General features: G+C 40.0%; 1 protein-coding gene across 1 annotated transcript in view; it reads right to left on the bottom strand.

Annotated features, from left to right (window-relative positions):
* Positions 1 to 15,903, bottom strand: part of MAST4 (microtubule associated serine/threonine kinase family member 4) — a gene marked incomplete at its 3' end in the record, with an annotated part of 472,864 nt that overhangs the window by 223,182 nt on the left and 233,779 nt on the right. The window lies entirely within an intron of this gene.

The raw sequence follows: 15,903 nt of genomic DNA, 5'->3' as shown, positions 1-15,903 counted from the left end.
GCCAAACATATACATAAAAAAATCCAAGAAATTATATTTTAAAGGGCAAGTTTAGAATAGAGGTCCATGTCAACTGTACAGAGTTTCACTTCTCCATTCCTTCAAGAATTTGAGAAGCAAACAATTGATCCATGGTGAGCATCAACTTCAGTGATAGGAAGATGAAAGCAATGGAGAGAAGGTCTTAAACATCCCTGTGCCTAAAGCCCTGGTCCAAGGGAGAGGCCACACAGGGAGCAGAGCCCCTCGCATGAGTGTGATAGTTAGCTCAGCCCTGTTGACACAGCAGAGTACAAGGCCTTCTACTGAGGTGAGAATGCAGCATCTATAGTACAATACTTAACAATTCTTCTTCTTCCAGGGATAACAGCTCTATTACTTCTAACACGTGGATCAATCACATCCACTTGAAATGCCAACAATCACTACTTTGGTGTCCAACGTATAATGCTTACCTTTCAAAAAGGAAATGTCATTAAGTAGCAGACTACGAGTCAGAATTATGTTTTTCTTTAGTAACTGCCCTGCCAACCTACATTCTTTCCCTACTCTCTTCTGGAAGAATCCAAGGAAACAGTTTTAAATCTCAGATGACCTAGAAAAATGGACCAAAGGCTTAACAGCAAAAGTGATGCTCATTAATTCACTGAATATTTGGCAAAACAGAAACAAATAAAAAAAAAAAACCTGAGTATGACTTCCCACTCAAAAGAATCAATAGTTTCACAGGAGAAATACCGTTAAGACTTTTTAAAAAAGGATTTTATTTATTGTTTGAGAGAGAGAGAAAGTGAGCAAGGGAAGGAGGGGCAGAAAGGGAGAGGGGGAAGCTGACACCCCCCTGAGCTGGGAGCCCTACCACAGATGGGCTTGGGGCTCGATCCCTCGGGATCATGACCTGAGCCAAAGGCAGATGCTTAATGGACTGAGCCACGCAGGTGCCCCTACTCTATGTTTTATAAATCACGAGATTATGTATTTAGTTGGGTTTGAAAATTCTCCTTTAAATGCAATGGCTTATCAGAAAGTGATTTTAATTTTTTTCTCCCTAAAAAAAAAAATAAGCCATTAGATATAAATAAATAAATAGCCTCATTAATATATCTGGAGATCTATCTGCCCTTATTAACCTTCCTATGAAATGATTAGAACTGATTTAAGAGTTCCAATGCACAGTGCCAGGCTTCCACTTATGAGGAAAAAAATTAATCTTGGCGTTAAATATACAATTACAGTCAATGTGCAAATTAACTAAATCGTAGGCCTGTGGTTTATTGCTCTTCTTCTGGCTGCAAGGTGAAAGTGGTGTGGTTTTTTTTTTTTTTAATTAGCAAATTGCACCATGAACTCAGCAGGGGGCAGATGTTGATATTAAAACTAGAATCTTGATGTTCAACTCCCCAGCAGAAGGCCAGTTTAAAGAGACTAAGCATATCCTTCCAGGAGGAGGGCTGGGGGGAGGTGGCTTTTTGAAACCTGGCTTCCATTCTATCTCATTTATCATCAAGTACAATGAGTCTGTAACAATAGTCTGCTTGCAGTGAACAAATATGGGTATGAAATAATCAATACATTTATACAGATTCTGGTAATACATCTTAATAGAAACCAAAGAACACCCTGGAGGATTGATGTCATTTTAATGAATTGCATACGGGGTGAAAATAAAGGAATTGTGAGCAGCTCACACCAAGTTTTTCCTCCCTGTGACTCCTATCTTAAACTAATCTTAATTTTCAACAGAATTCAACAGTCGCATTGCACTCTACCACTGGAAAAAAAAAAAACAAGTCAGTCATGGTCAGTTACTCACATATTCTGGAATCAGCTGGATGATACTGAGGCTTTGTGGAAAGATGTACATAGCTAGGGACTGGATAAAAACTTTTGAGAAGAATTTAATTCATTAGAAGCTAGACACATCTGCTTCTTCACTTGAGGGAGACCTCAATGAAGGCATGTAAAAGCTCCTTCTTTCCTTTTTCTAGTCTTGTTATAGGCCAGATTCCCTGACACAACCAGAAGTACAGACAATGCACCTCTGAGCACAAGCAGTTACATAAAGTCAATTATTAAATACTTGACATTTTTTAAAAAGCAAACAGGGCTCTTATTAACGGCAATGCAGGAAACCAACATCTTATTTTTTTAAAAAAGATTTTATTTATTTGTTCATGAGAGACACACAGAGAGAGGCAGAGACACAGGCAGAGGGAGAAGCAGGCTCCCCACAAGAAGCCCAATGCGGGACTTGATCCCCGGACCCCGGGATCTGACCCCAAAGGCAGAGGCTCAACCACTGAGCCACCCAGGTGCCCCGGAAATCAACACCTTATATATATAAAAAATTGTACCTACCACTTCCCATGTTCAAGAAAAACTGAATTCTAACATTCAGGCTAATGTGAAAGACAAAATAGATGACTTCATTTTCTTTTCCCAAACTTTTAGTCCCAAGAAGCCATTTTTCCTCCTAAATGACAGCCTTCAGACTCTGGTATCTGTCATCCCAAACTGAGACATCAGTCTCCCGGTAGCATTTACCTCCTGGCTAATTCCATCAACTTCAGCAAAATAACAGATTGGACCTGGGTGGCCCAGGGGGCTCTCTACCGAGCAGCTTATTTACATACGTAAATAGAGGCTCTTTACTGCAGGGGGGTGTGGGGACAAGAGAAGGAGGGGTGGAAGCCTCACCATCGGTTTCATGGCAACATTATATTGCTTAGGTTCACTTAACCAAAATCTTTGTGCCATCATAACCACTACTAATAAAAGTAGCAGCCCTCGGTTGTGTAAATAAACTATTAGACAAAAAATGACAAGGGAAGTGTTGACATGTGCATAATCTGGAAACTTAATGAGACACACTTCAGGTCCGTGCTAAATGCTTTCGTCAAGACTCCTGTTAAGTAAGTCATTTTAGAAATCATAAACATCCCTTAACACTGCAGATCATACTTTTTAAAGAAATTATTGTTCCCTAAACAGTACAGATCTGATAGCATAGTACTTTAACGTAATTTGCATCATACAAACACACTTCAAAGAATACTCAGTGGAGAATGATTTATCAGGCATGAAATAATGGGTGTCCAGTGAATTTAGTGGCTGATGTCGGATTATAAAATAACTAGTTCTTTAAGTCATGGATAAGGTACTCTATCTCAAAATTAGAACCATGAGAAAAATTCTAAACCAAGTATATCCACAATTTTGGCATTAATCCCATGGTTTAAAAAAAATCTACTATCAGACATCTCTAATATCACCTAGATATTTTAATACACGAAAACAAACAAACAAAATAAACATAATTGTTTCAAGGGCTCCCAGACAACGTCTTTTAAAAGTCCATTCAAAACAATTTTAATTCTGGAAAGAATCATATGCATTCTCAGGTAATAAGATTTTTCACCAAACTCTGAGACATCCTTTTGCCTGTGATGAATGTGTTTCATCCCCAACCAAAGCCCCTGCTAAAGAGTTGACTAAAATACAACAATGCTCCTGCAAACGGGCCCTAGTAAAGGAGCCCGTGCATGTCTATCAAGCAATCGAGGACCAAAGTCAAGAAAGTTCCTGAAAATAAATTGACTCCAAGAATTCACAAGCTGGGGAGATTTAACAATTACCAAGCATATCAAAATATGGATCAAAAAACCCAAATGAACATGCAAGAAATGTACCATTTAGAAGCTACAACACATTTTTGAGGAGGACGTTGTAGGACTCTAAAACCCATGGAATTAATCCCACTGTAATTTATGAGAACTTCCATAATTTATAACTTGGTCAAGATGAAAGTACATCATTTTTTTTCTTTCAAACTTCTGGCTGGAGTTAAGAGTCACCAAAATGGGGTAGTGGAAGGGATATTCCCACCTGTGAAAGCAAACCCCCAAAACAATGGCTTTCTAACTTGTGTCACTGCGATACTCAGCGAGAAATACGTTTCACCTCCTTCAACAACACATGACTCTTACTGCTGGCAAGGCACACTATTTGCTCATCTAGGATAGTTTCTTTTTAAACAAATGCCAGGCTCTGGCTGCCACATGAGATGGATTTGACCTACGGTTCAAAACCACACTAAGGAAGCGGTTCTTAGACCATAATAAAGCAGGAATCCTTAGACTCTGCAGCTTCAGGCTGCGACCCAAATGTCAATCATTCACTTACTCATATTTCCAGATCCATGTACTCTGTCTACTATGACATCTACTATGTATACTACTCTTAATTATTTTGAAAGATGACTCCATTTTTTTAAATGAAATACTTCAATTTTTAATGATAGCCTAAGTAATAGTATCTTGAAATCTTGGCTTTGTTGTTCCAGTTACAAATGTCTCTCTTTCTCTCTTTTTTCTTTCTTTTGAAGATTTTAATTATTTATTGGAGAGAGAGATAATGAGGAGAGGGAGAGGAAGAATTAGGCTCCCCGCCGAGCAGTGAGCCCTGCAGGACTCGATCCCAGGACCCCAGGATCATGACCTGAGCCAAAGGCAGCCGCCTAACAGACTGAGCCACCCAGGCCACCCAGTTATTTTTCCTCTAACATAAATTAAGATAACTACATTGAACATTATATAAAAATACCTGTGTACTGACTCTAGTCCTCTGTGTACAACTGGTGGTGTCCACACAGGCAGCAGGGAGCAGCCCAGGCTCTTCAGGGAGATCTGGAGGGCAGGGTGGGTGGTGACCCCAAATGGGCATTTATGACTCTGCCCTCACCACATCTCCCCCTCAACCCCAATTGCCTACTCTGAGATGTTAAGCAGGAATTGCAAATTTTACAAGCCCATGACGCGATTCTTGATGTTTTGTCCCCCGCACTTCTCTCCTCAGTGGCCTCACCTCCATCTTGCCTCAACTCCTACATTCACCCAACTTGCTCTAAGCAACGACCTGGCATCAGCCTTGCTGTCACATTCTTAATCTCAGTTCCCGTGGGGCCACCAACCCCTTGCCCCCCATATTTAATCCATCAGCAAATTCTAGGGGATTTCACTTCATGACGTATTTCAAATTCAACCGTGCTTGCTTTTACCATCAGCACCTCATCCAAACCATTTACCAGTATCATTGGTTCGGGGGTGCTGTGAGAACATACCACCACGTGAATGGCTTCAACAGCAGACACTTACTTCCTCACAGTTCTGGAAGCCAGAAGTCTAAGATCAAGGCGTCAGCAAGGTTGTTTCCTCCTGAGGGCTGTGAGGGAAGGCTCTGTCCCAGCCTCTCTCCTTGGCCTCTAGATGGCCCTCCTCTCCCTAAGTCTCTTAAGGCTCTTTCCTTCCCACAGGTTGCCTCCTTCTCCAAATTTCCCCTTGTTATAAGGACACCAGTTCCACCTGATTAGGGACCACCCTAACAACTTTCTTTTAACTCAATGACCTCTGTAAAGACTCTCTCTTCAAACAACGTCCCATCCTGAGATACAAAGGCTAGGGCTTCAATGCATTTTGAGGCAGACACAATTCAACACATACTAGCATCCAAGTCATCCAGGATCCAGCAATACCTCACATCCCTTCTGCTCTTTTTGCCATCAGTAAACTCCACTTTCCCAGCGACAGACAGAGCCACACTGTAAAACACAGGTAACATTCCTTCTCTCCAAACCCTCCAGTATATTTCCCTTCTACTCACCGCAAGTCCTTTGAGGGCCTGCAATGCCTCAAGCAGCCCAGCCCTGGGTACTTGTCTGGATCCTGTGGTCCTCATCCCATCCCAATCCCCACTGCTCTCTGGCCACACTAGTCTCTGTGCTGTTTCCAGAGCTCTTCAAGCACATTCCCAACTCAGGTTCCCTGTGATTCCCTTCACTAAAAAACACTCCTATGAGTACTTTTGCAAAGCATGCATGACTCACCGCATTCAGCAATGTTAAAATGTCCCCTTCCCCTAAAAGACCACCCATCACTCCTTTCCACTTCTCCTTTACTTCATAAAAGTTACTATTCTGTGACATTATATTGTACATGTATGTGTTCATCTTTTCTTTTTTTTTCCTCCCTTCTAAGCTCCACAAGGCCAGGAGTTTGGTCTTGTTTATCCTCTGCCTGGCACTCGGTGGATGCTGGATAGATAATTACCAAATCAATAAATGAAGCAAATTTACAGACACAACACACAATTATACCAGCTCATTCACACCCAATGTTTCAGCCAGGGTTCCTGCAGCAAAAAGAGTGCATAACTCAGACTGGATGATTTGAGACAAAAATTGATAGTGGAATTATTTACAAAGAAGTAAAAGGAGTAGGGCTCCTTCCTCACACCTAGACCAGAAGAGGCAAAGGGAGGAAGCTGCTTCCAGAACGTGCAGGACAGAGCTGGGTAGAGAGGGTCACCTGACAAGTGCCCTTAACTTTCAGAAGAGCATTCAGTCAGCCTGGGCCTAATGCCACAGGAAGGGAGTCAGAGAATGACTTCTATCATATTCTCTATTCCCCCTCCCTGCTTCCAAAGCCACTGCCCACTGGGCCTAAGCCAACCTGACACTAAAGGGCATGGAGCCTTTTGATACAAGTCTGCAGGGGAGATGGGTAGTGGGAGAGAGCAGAAGGAAAGAGGGAAGGAGGGAGGGAGAGAGGGAGAGAAGGAAAGAGAGAAGTGGAGGGAGAGAAGAAGGGAGGGAGAAGAGAGAGAGGAAGTAAAAGAGAAGTGGGAGAGAAAGGGAGAGAGGAGACGAAGAGGAGAAAGAGAGGAAGGGAGCTCGGTACAAAGTGATTTGGGGGTCAGAGAGAAGCTATAAGGTAACCATAGGACAACTGAGCCAAAGTTAACACCAGCAAGCATAGGGACTGCTTCCCTTCTCTCTTCTCTGCCCAGTCCAGACTCTGAAACAGCATGTGCTGTTCCACCTTTAAAATTGCCCTTGCTAAATAACATCTGACAAAAGGTTGGTATCCATAGGATATAAAGAACTTATACAACTCAGAATGCCTGGGTAGCTCAGTAGTCAGGGCTTGACCCCGGGGTCCTGGGATCAAGTCCAGCATTGGGCTCCCTGCATGAGCCTGCTTCTCCCTCTGCCTGTGTCTCTGCCTCTCTCAGTGTGTCTCTCATGAATAAATAAAATCTTAAAAAAAAAAAAAGAGCTTAGCAACTCAATGCCCAAAAAACAAATAACCCCATTAAAAAATGGGCAGAAGACATGAACAGCATTTCTCCAAAGAAGACACCCAGAATGCCAACGGACACATGAGAAGATGCTCAACATCACTTATCCTCCAGGTAATGCATATCAAAACCACACTGAATTACCATCTCACACCTGTCAGAAAGGCTAAAATCAGAAACACGAGAAACAGCAAGTGTTGGCGAGGATGTGGAGAAAGAGTAATACTCATGCACACTGTCAGTGGGAATGCAAATGGGGACAGCTGCTATGGAAAACAGTATGGAGGCCCCTCAAAAAGTCAAAAATAGAACTAACCTACGATCCAGTAACCTCGCTACTGGGTATTTACCCCCAAGAACACAAAGACACTAATGTGGAAAGATATATATCCCTATGTTTATGGCAGCTGTATTTACAGTAGCCAAAACATGGAAGTAGCCCAAGTATCCAATGACAGATAAATGCATGAAAAGATGCGATGCGATACACACACACACACACACACACACACAGGAATATTACTCAGTCATAAGAAGAATGAAATCTTGTCTGCAACAACATGGATGAATCTAGAGAGCATAAGGCTAAGTGAAGTCAGTTAAGAGAAAAGCAACGTATGATCTCACTCGCAGGTGGGACTTAAGATACTAAACAAATGAAGAAGGAAAAATGACACAAACCCAAAAAACAGACTCTTAACTATAGAGAACAAACTGATAGTTACCGGAGGGGCGGGGGACACATGCGAAGGGGGTGAAGAGCATACTTATTCTGATGAGCGCTGAGTAATGTGTCCAATTGTTGAATCACTAGACTAAACATCTGAAACTAACAGAATACTGTATGTTAATTATACTGGAATTAAAAATAAATCCCTACCCATAAAAAAAAAAATGCCATTGCCAAACTGCCTATGGTACCAGCATGAGCACGAAAGCACGATGGATGTGCCCGTGTGTTTGAAGGGAGCAGAGACAAGCAATTTAAGCAGAGAAGCCATGTGGTACGTTTCTCCTCCGGCTCCTGCTTCCCAGAAATACTGAAGGGGTAAACCAGGTATTATCCGTAAAGCAACCACATATCTAATGACAGGGGTTTTGCTTTTGCCAAGGTTTTGCATTCATGTGATATCCTTAGGTTTGCAGTCTCAAGTGAAAAGAAAATCCTGGGATTGGATTCCTAAGGAAATTCTTTACTTTGAATTTGAAATCACTTCCCAGCCCAAGAATGCTTCAGTTTGCCTTATAAAGTTATTCAATCTTAGGAAAGGGGGAAAGCAGGAAATGCAGACCCGAGGGCCAGGGCCATCCCATTCCTGATGGGTGATGGAAGGGGGTCCCAGTCACTTAGCTCTGCTGGACCTCAGCATCCACACCTGTAACCAGGCGTGATGCATCTGAGCATGTCAAATTCCAAGATCCTCTAGGAAAGTCAGCTCGATATTGTACAGATCAAAAATAGAGAAGAGAACCTTTGTTTTTAAAAACAAGTAAATTCAATTATTGGGCTCATGTCATAGTTTAAATTTCTTGTAGGCTTCATGCTAGGTGTGCTTTGGGAATCATGGTATTGACTTGCTGTTTAGAAATGTTTACTGCTGACTGCTGTTCACGGAGAAATGTTTGGGTCTCCGACGGTATCCTACCCATCAGTCAATGATCCTTTGTTAGGGCTTCTCAGAGCATTATATATTGATTCAAATTAATGAATTTTATGTCAATGATCAGTTAACATATTTTACCATAGACAGTAAGTTTATGGATGTAATTACTGTCTTGAGCTCCAAAAACACAGCACAATTATACTGCGGCACATATGTCAACCCACTTAAGTCACTTCAATTTAGGGAAAAAAATCTAATGATATCACATGCCACACATTTTTTAATGAGAAAAATTACAAGATACCTAAATTAAGAGAACCAATTTTCCATAGGGAAATCTGGGGAAAAAATTTAAAGGTAAACCAATTTTCTGAAGGCAAAATAAAATTTTCAACGTAGCTCTGAGTTGTACCCAAAGCAAATTATTGCCAGCAAGTAATATGGCTCTGATAATTAGACTTGATTGGGGTTTAAATTAAGCAGGGGGGGGGGGATGCACCAGTCTCCTCAAAGCTGTTTTGATTTGTTTCATCTGTTCTAGCAGGCATGGGGAGAACGGCCAGAGGCCCAGGAAGGGGAAAGCAGCCCGGCTGTGCCGACTGAGGCAGGATGGTGTTTAACCGACCTCTCTGGCAGCTGCTTATCTCCAAGATTCATATGTGAAACGGATTAAGGGTGTACGTACCCACCCCGATCATAATTACAACACTGCACACCTGATAGAACACTGTTAACCCATAACACAATGACAACTGTGTCTTTTACCGCAAGCGCACTCACTATAAATCCTTGAGTGGGGAGATGAAGAAAAGGTCATCTTGTCACTCCCTCTCATTAATAAGGCCCTGGACGTTTGGAAGGCATGAACTTTTAAACAAGTGCAAATAGAACTGTCCTCCAGTTCTGTAATTCCATCTTTCTACTCTGTAACCGAAACCTACTCTGATCCAGAGAATATAAAAAAAATTGCATCTTGGCTTCTTTACTAGTAGCTACACGCACGTGCTCTGGCCTGTGAGGTGCACACAGCATACGTGAAAGGCACTCCATCACAGTGAAAATGGTTCGAAACATCCACATGTTTGCATCTGTAGAATGGGGACAATGGCTGTCTCCACAGGGTGTGAGATGAAAGAAGGGATCTGACACGTGCAGTACATGCTTGGCCTCAAGTGATTAATAAATGCTGGCCATTGGAGGTACGGCGATGGCACTACGTACTGCTGGTTCATAGTGCCTCTGACATCCACCCAGCTCACTTCTATTTATAAACTAGATGTCATTGATTTTGGGAGGATTTTGAGTGTTTTTTACCTTTATGAATAAACACAGCAATAGAGCTTAGACCCAGGACTTCCAGGCTTTGGGGAGACCACTGATGTCTTGTATCCTCTGTCCTCAGATAAAGAAATCACACATGGCCACGGTATAGGAAACATACCTTCAGTTATCTAACAGTGAAGCCAATCCTGAGCCAACTAACCTCTTTGAAAATAACTGAGCAGTGACTCAAGACTAGAAGCTGATGGCTTCCTAACCGGCTTCCTGAGCACCAGGCCTGGGCACTGCTTCGGTTACCCCATCCATCATGTGTCCTGCCTGCACTCTTAAAGTGACGTCCATCCCCAGTGACACAGTGACTTTCCCATGCTGTCAGGGCACTTCCACTCTGATTGTCCCAGACACCCACGGGAATGCAAAATAGGAAGGAAACATGCTAAACAATCGATGAACAAGTTTGGGGCTTTTTTAAATTTTTTTTTTATTTTTATTTTTTTTAAGTCAGATGATGGGAAGTGGTGGGAGGGAAGTGCTGATGCATGGGGAAGAGAATGAAGGCAAATGATAGAAAGGAGCCTCAGAGGAAGTGTTTGGGGAAAAAAAAAACAAGAAAGGCCATGGACCAAAAAAAAAAAAAAAAAAAAAGAAATGAAAGGAAAAGGTGTTCTTTGCCAAGAAAAATGTGCTAATCTTGTGCAGCTGAAACAGATATTTAAAAAAACACTGTAAGACTTTTGCCTTTAACTCCTTAACACTTAATCTTGAAAGAATACTTATCCTAAAACACTCCTGAAAGAATAAAGGGGTATTCCGTGACTTACAGCCACGAGCAACACCTCTCTAAATGTGAACGTCTCTTTTTGTGCAATCCCAACAGCAAAAAACCAGCATAGCATATTTTATTGTGTCCACCAAACTGCAAGATCCACAGAAGGGAATACATATTCTTGTGATCCTGAGTTTTTAAATACTTAACAGTTATATGTAACACTTACTGTGTGTAAGGCTCTGTTGATCGTCACGTATATTAACTTCTTTATTCCTCCTGGCAGCCTTATGAATTGGGTAATGGGATTATCCCCATTTTACAGATGACAACATCGGGTATAAAGAGGTTTAACGATGTGCCAATGTCACAGAGCTGCTAAGAAGCGGTGCTGGGATTCAAAGCCGACAGATGGGCCACACAGTCTGTGCTTTCAATTATGACCCCAAAGAACCTCTTACTAGCCACAGCACATCATTAACTAGATGTATCAAACCACTTATTCAAGGTAGTACTGATGAACCGTTTGGCTTTTTAAGTTCAGTGACCCTTAAGGAGTCGGAGATGTTTTATAAACGACATACAAATACCTACTGAAACCAAAACCTTACCGCTCTATGCAAAGCCTGATTCTAGGACACCCATACACAATGTGCCCTGCAATCTCAGCGAATGTCCTGGTTTCCAGGGGAAAGAGCCCGTATGCAGGGCAGCACAGTACTCTTGCTGCCACCACTGAGGCCACTCATGTTCGGAAGGGTGTGAGACGCTCACAGACCACATTGGTCCCCATTAGGTATTCTCCTTGTATTTAAATCATTCATTTCATGTGACATCACAGTCACTGACTAGCCTTCATGTGGCTTCCAGGGGCTACACTGAATTAGTTCCTCAGTATCACTGCTTTCTAATGATCTCTGAATTTGATCAAAATAGATAGTAAGATAAAAACGTCCCTTAGAAAACTGTAATGTAGTCTAAAGATGCCGATGAGTTAAAAGTAGACCAAGACAAAGCTCTCTGATTTAGTCCTATTTCGGTTGGAGAAGGAGGGTCTATGGGGTAGGTACCAGGTTTGGGGAAATGGGAGAAAAAAGTAGTCAAAGGGACTTAGGAGAGAAAATCAAGAATCAGGGAAGCCACTGACTTAAATAAAAGTAGGACACCAATATTAATTCCATTAATCTGCTACTTAACATTGCAGAGTTTTAAGGAACACCAAAATGCCAAAGAGCAGAATGGTGATTACCGATATGGAGAGCAGAATAAGAAATTTTAATGTATGTCTAACAGTGATTACAAAAGCAAGATGAAAAACAAAACAAAACAAAAGCAAGATGAAAGATTAGGAGAAAGAAGGTGTATAATTCTCCAGCTGCACAGCAACAGGAATTGTTTTAACACTGCTATGATTTAACAACATACTAGAAGTCCCCACCAATGCGGTTAGAAAAAGATGAATCAAATAACTGGGACACTATTCTAATTACAGCTGACAGGATGTTTCTAAATAAAATCTGAGATTTTACAGACATTATTTTTTGAATGATGAAAGGAGCTCAAAAGAGATCTTAGACACCAGATCCCACACAAAATAAACAGTATTTGTATACACCAGCAAAAACCAACCATATAACGTAAAAGGGTTAAAAAAAAGAAAAAAGAATTTATGATAGCAATAAATGTCACAGTATATCTAGAAATACACCTATTAAAAGATGAAATAATATATCAGCGGACAAAAGGTAAATGAAAAGGTGCTCAACATCACTATCAAGGGAATGCAACCTAAAACCACAATGAGATATTATCTTATACTTGTCAGAACAGCTATTAACAAAACGTAAGAGAGAAATGTTGGCAAGGATGAGTACAGGAGGGGCCCCTTCTGTACCTGTTGGTGGGAATTAAACTGGTGAAGCCACTGTGGAAAACAGTATGGAGGCTCCTCCAGAAATTAAAAATAGAATTCCTAAGTGACCCAGCAATTCCATTTCTGGGTATATATCCACAGAAAACAACGTCACTAACTCACAGAGATATCTGCATTCCCATGTTCACTGACTATCATTTACGACAGCCAAACCATGGAAACTATCTAAGTGTCTACTGACAGATGAATGGACAGAGAAAATGTGGGCTGGAAGATTACGAAGAAAAAGAAAAACTTTAGGCTAAGTGAAATAAGTTAGACATAAAGACAAATATTGTATAATATAAGATATAATGGAATCCAAAACACACAAACTGATAGAGAACAGTTTGGTGGCTGCCAGAGGTTGGGGATGAGGGAGTGGCTGAAATGGGCAAAGGTGGTCAGAAGGTATAAATTTCCAGCAAGAAGATAAGCTCTGGGGACATAAGGTAAAGTATAGTAACTATAGTGAACAACACCATATTGGATATTTGAAAGTTCCTAAGAGATTAGATTAGACCAAGCTCTCACCACAAGAAAAAGAAACGACATGAGGTGATGGATGTTAAGTAAACCTACTGCGGTGTTCATTTCACAACATAATCATACATCAGACTGTTGTGTTGTACCTCTCAAATTAATATAAAGTCACTTATCAGTAGAACAGATGTACAGATAACACCATAAAACAAAACCAGACAAAAAGATGAAAAAGGTGTGAAAATTGTAAAGAACAGTTTAATGGGCACAAATGAGTATGGGAATCAATGGAGACATTAAGTCATGTATATATGGGAAGACTCATATATACCCAAATCAATTTGAAGGGCCATTGGAATTCTAATAGAAATTCCAAGTAGATCTGTTTTGGTGGCATTAGATAAATTGCTTCTGAAATTCACTTCAAAGCCTATATAGTAAAAAATATCCAAATCCGTTCTGAATAAAAGCAGCATAAAAATAAAGGACTTACCCTACAGAAGTCAAGCTTTATTTTAAAATCGTAGTAATTGAATCCTGTGGTATTCGCCAAAGAATAAACAGATTGGGGCAACTAGAAAACCCCAAAACAGACCCTTACACAAATGGGAATGTAGTAAAAATAGAGAATACTAAAGAAAAGATTCACTAATTCAGTAAATGATACAGAAAAAACTCACTTTCCACCTAGAAAAATATATGAATTTATGGACCCAGAGATAGAAGAAGCTTATGAAAAGTTTTGTTTGGAATCAGAGCATAAGCGAAAACAGTAAAGCTAAATTTCAACATATCAGTTTTATAAAGCAGTTTAGGTTATGGTGATTTAGCAGAACACAGGAAAACAGGAAAATGTGTCACACTTATACCAAATTAAGGATGTTGAGTTATGTTACTAATGTATGCAACTTTAATTTTAACACTATCTGCCAAAATAAACTTTATTCCCTATAACTTAAAATGTGTACGTATATAATAGTTTATTATGTACAGTTAATTCCACTGTTTTGGCTACAATAAAATCGATTTTGAAATTTAAAAAAATTTAATTTAATTAATGGAATTTAATCCATGCCACAAACCATACTTTAAAAAAATCAGATGAATGAGAGCGTTAATGTCAAAACACAACTTTAAATATTTTCAAGAGGGGATCCCCGGGTGGCTCAGTGGTTTAGCGCCCGCCTTTGGCCCAGGGCATGGTCCTAGAGTCCCGGAATCGAGTCCCACATCAGGCTCCCTGTGTGGAGCCTGCTTCTCCCTTTGCCTGTGTCTCTGCCTCTCTCTCTATCTCTGTCTCTCATGAATGAATAAATAAAATCTTTTTTTAAAAAAAGAATCTAAATTCTTTTAAAAAAATAAATATTTTCAAGAGAAAATGAAGTATGAGCTATTTTTTTTTAAATCTGTGAATAGGAACATATTTCCTAAACAGGTATGAAAAGTAAAACTCATGGAAAAATATCAGTAAAGTAGACTTCATTATACTTTAAGCCTTCCGTATGACAAAATAATGTCATACATTTTAAAGAAGATATTCCTGATGCATAAAATATAGGAGTTAATTTAAAAAATAGTAGTGGGCAAAAGATAGGACCTAACAAATGAGGGAACATGAAACCCCAAAAGGCCACCAGACATATGAAAAGATACATAACCTCTTTTAGTGTTATCTTAAAAAAAAAAAAAAAGCAAAATAATCCCTTTAAACCCATGAGAAAAGCAAAAAAATCAGAAAAAGCCTCAAAACAGCAGGTGCGGTGAATACGGAAGAAAATCACAGTCTGGTGTAGACACTGTGCATTGGGTCAAAGACGTTGACAAAATTTTTAGCCGTATGTATTCAAGGTGAAAATACGCATCTATTAGAAACCAGTAATTTTGCTCCTTGGTACAGGCTCTTGGATAATCCTTACATACAGGAAGCAAGAAACCCAGACACAGACATCCACTGAGGCATTCTTGTAACGGGGAACTCAGACAACTAACATGTCTGCTATGAAGGGAAAAGGACAGAAACTGTGGCCTAGCCTTAAGATGAAATGCTAGTGTTTAAAATAAATGAAGTTTAAAATTTTAAAAATTAAAAAAATAAAAAAATAAATGAACTAAATATCTGAACCAATGTAAACGTATCCAAAAATTTCTGAGTGGAAAAAAGGTTGCGAACTATTTATAAGGGGGGGGGGGGGGGGGAGAGAACTGGAAATACATGCACCAGATTGATGATGGGGGGTTATTTCTGGAAAGGAGGGTAAGTAAAGAAACAGAGGCCCAGAAAGGAGTTTTCAGTTCACATTATAAACGTTTTAAAATGAATTTTTCTTGTTATAATATTCAATTACTTTTATTCTAACTACTATCTGACAAAAAGGACAAAACGTACACACTTAATTCTAGATGCCAGGTATAGAAGTGTTATGTCATTCTCTGTTTTTTGCAGTATTTTCTAAACTTATCACTTTTTTTTTTTTTTTTTTAAAGAGCACTGCTGCTGGTCATGTAACCCTCACTCTTGTCTGGGTCAATATTTAAAACAAGGACATTCCAATTTCATACCAAGCACAATCAAAAGATCTTCTTATGATGATATGGGCATAAGGACTGTCTTTGCACAATGCACAGTATTTGATTCATAATCAGATAAAAAGAAAATCAGATTGAAAATCAGAAAGGCAATCAGCCAGTATGTGTTTTCCTGATAAAGACAACACACAGGAAAT

Source organism: Vulpes vulpes, chromosome 2 (assembly GCF_048418805.1).
Source record: "Vulpes vulpes isolate BD-2025 chromosome 2, VulVul3, whole genome shotgun sequence".
NCBI lineage: Eukaryota > Metazoa > Chordata > Mammalia > Carnivora > Canidae > Vulpes > Vulpes vulpes.
This window is presented reverse-complemented; position numbering and strand designations above follow the sequence as displayed.